Here is a 3,272-nt window from a genome sequence, read left to right on the forward strand (position 1 = left end):
TCGGCAGAGTTTCCTTTGTTTTACGGACTATCCAATATACCCTGCACGCAGAAAATACCAACGAAAGCCACACAGGGCTAACCAAGCAATATATAAACATATGCGGACCGGCCGCCTCGGCGTATAGGGTCGCCCAAACAACATATGCGGACCGGCCGCCTCGGCGTATGTGATCGCCCAAACGACATGTACATACATTCATACAGAAAAGACCCTAACCCACAAACATGTCCACAGACCTCTAAACAGACCGACATAATCATATGACGGGACAGGGCCCCGCCGTACCCATGAACGAATATATACAAATGCACTAAAAAATATATATACCAAAAGTATAAGCTCCGGAAAGAGAGGAGCACTCCGAATAGCAGAAAGGGTGTCCTAAACAGGTGGATCACCAGGCTGTGCGTCTGTACCTGCGGGCATGAAACGCAGCCCCCGGAGAAGGGGGTCAGTACGAAATATGTACTGAGTATGCAAAGCAGAAGGTACAGAAATAAATCTGAATAATAATCGAATCAGATATATAGAAAATAATACATATCAAAATGTTTATTTCCAAAGTATAAATTATGCATAGGGCACTGGAAAATGTGGTCGCCCGCCTGTCGATGGCGCCACAACACAGCATAACACCAGAAAGTTTCAAATCTCCGAATCCCCGTCACACATCACAACACAGCATAACGCCAAACACAGCATAACGCCAAACATAAGTGGAACCCGACCCTCGAGCAAGGAGCACGGTGAACCATAAACACAGCATAACACCGGAATATATCAAAAAGCGCACGACAACAGAACCGGCCCGGGAACCGGCGAACGATATCATAGTAGGCACGAGCGGAGTAGTGAGGAATCATATGCATAAAATCATTATTATAAATCCGAAGGATAAGTAAAATAGTCATATTTGAAATCGGAATAATAATTATCACTTTTTGATTCAAAGTTGTCGAATTTACATAAAGGGCGTCGCGGGACCCACGGACGAGTATAGACCCGAACTGAGTCCGCCTATGAAAAACATACCCATTATACATCAAGCAAACTCCTATAAAAATTATTGGAGCGATCCGAGCCTCTATGCGAAAAATATGGCATTCAGAGATTACAAAATTCCTTAAAGCGAACATTTTCTATGCGAATTTCGGAAAGCAATTACTTCAAATACATCATGGTTCATATTTCATAAAAACATACATAAGAGTGCCAAAGAATATATATATATGGATCATAACATGCTCGGATCTCGAATTTGGAATTCCCTTAAAGCTCTAATCTAGCCTATGTGAAACTAAGGCATGCCAAAAGAAGGAAGGTTGTTTTACATACCTCAAACGCTCTCCAATATGATCCAACTCAAGCTAAGTCCAAACTATGATTCGGGCTGCCCAAGGTCTACAAACAAGCCATAAAATGCCAAACATTAGCTAAAGACTTTTTGGGCATTAAATTCCAATTTCGCCCTTAATTCTACAGAAATCCGGGCAGCATTTCCCCTGTAAATAGGCTACCCCGAGAATTTAACTCGCTCAAAATCAACAACAACAACCACAATAACCAACCTAGTAACATTGACAACCAATCCGAAAAGCAAAATAATAATGGTAGCTCTCTTTTACGCCATTTGACAACTTCCCAATTATTCAATTCCATGGCTTACTTTAAAGCCACAATATCGTTCGTACATTTGATTATTAACCCAAACCCATACTAACAACATTCAAGGGCATTCTAAGCAATTCATACCACATTTCCAACAACCCGAATTTTTTTTCCAAGCTGGCCGAAAACAGCCCCAACCGAGACAGCCCTTTAAAATTTTTTTTCTTCATTTCCAAATCATGGTTTGTATCCTCAAATTACATTCTAACAATGCTATCTCATCAATATACCAATTACAATAAATATACAATAACCTCCAAAAACAGTCCGCACATTAACAACATCATGTTGAGTCAACAAACATTCATTTCCAACATAAGATTCATAGCGACGGCGATTAAAACATTAAGCGACGTTCATTCGTTCATCGTCATATAATGTGACCCATTTCAATCAACACTATATATACACATATATGGATGATTCTCAATTGTTCTTCACCTTACAATGATCCCAATCAACTAACTAAACATTAATTCATAATTTCAATCACAACACAACAACACCCATCACACGACCCACTCCCAATCATACTATATTTCATGATTTCCAACCACTATAAGATACTACAACATGAATATAACCTTCATAACACAAAAACATAATGAATGCTTACCTTCCTTCTTCACTTCCTTCAATAGTTAGGGTTTGCAATTGGGCACAACTAGTGGTTGGATGACCCAAACAACTCTTCCACGTTACTTAGGGACTTCTAAATAGTTGATTTATACCAAGGAAATAATTTTGGGGTGGCTTGATTTGGATTTGGTTTTTCTTGGTTTGTAGCCGAGAGGGGTGTTGAAGGTGGTCTTCAACTCCTTGATTTTTTTTTCTAAGTCTTGCAATGGGGAAAAGATGACTACTTGGTCATACTTTAGGCTCATATAGTTGTTGTCCAAGTGTCCTTGGCCCACACATGGAGTGGACCAATTAAAATTGGCCACACAATGTGTGGGACCAATTCCCATTTACATGGCCACCAAGGAATTTATTTTTTATTTTTTATTTTTTTGCACAACATTTTAATTCCAATTTTATGAATTGTAGTCCCAATTTTCCCTAAGTGTTCAATGCCATCAATTTCATACATGACTTATATCTCAAATTAAAATCAAATGGTCAAAAGTCCCGACTTCAAATCCCGGAAAAATCTTGGCCTTAAATTATCATAATTAATCCGGGTTGTCCCAATGTATAAAAATACGGGACGTAACATCCTCCCCCCCGTAAGAACATTCGTCCTCGAATGTTGGATTAGTTCTACGGATCTTACTCAAATTCGGGGGAGTTGCTTTTATAGCCATCACATACAAATCATTCATAAATCAACATGGTCAGACAAAGAATTTGAATTACCTGAAGGTACTGGGAATAAGTGAGGATACTTTTCCTTCATCTGCTCCTCAGCCTCCCAGGTAATTTCTTCGCGGTTATTATTCCGCCACAGCACTTTAACCGAAGCCACATCTTTATTCCGCAACTTTCTCACCTGACGATCCAATATGACTATAGGCTGCTCCTCGTAAGATAGCTCCTCTGTGACCTGTATCTCATCTGAAGGAAAAATTCTGGAAGGGTCACCAATACATTTACGAAGCATA

General features: G+C 39.5%; 1 long non-coding RNA gene across 1 annotated transcript; it reads right to left on the minus strand.

The window, feature by feature from the left end:
* Positions 1-251: 251 nt before the first annotated feature.
* On the minus strand, positions 252-2,867 carry LOC132639436 (uncharacterized). The gene is made up of 3 exons (XR_009582110.1): positions 2,288-2,867; positions 1,339-1,404; positions 252-419 (listed from the first exon to the last, which is right to left on the minus strand). It is a non-coding gene; the product is annotated as an uncharacterized LOC132639436 (long non-coding RNA).
* Between the last annotated feature and the right edge of the window lie 405 nt (positions 2,868-3,272).

Source organism: Lycium barbarum, chromosome 1, assembly GCF_019175385.1.
Source record: "Lycium barbarum isolate Lr01 chromosome 1, ASM1917538v2, whole genome shotgun sequence".
In the NCBI taxonomy this organism is placed as follows: Eukaryota; Viridiplantae; Streptophyta; class Magnoliopsida; order Solanales; family Solanaceae; genus Lycium; species Lycium barbarum.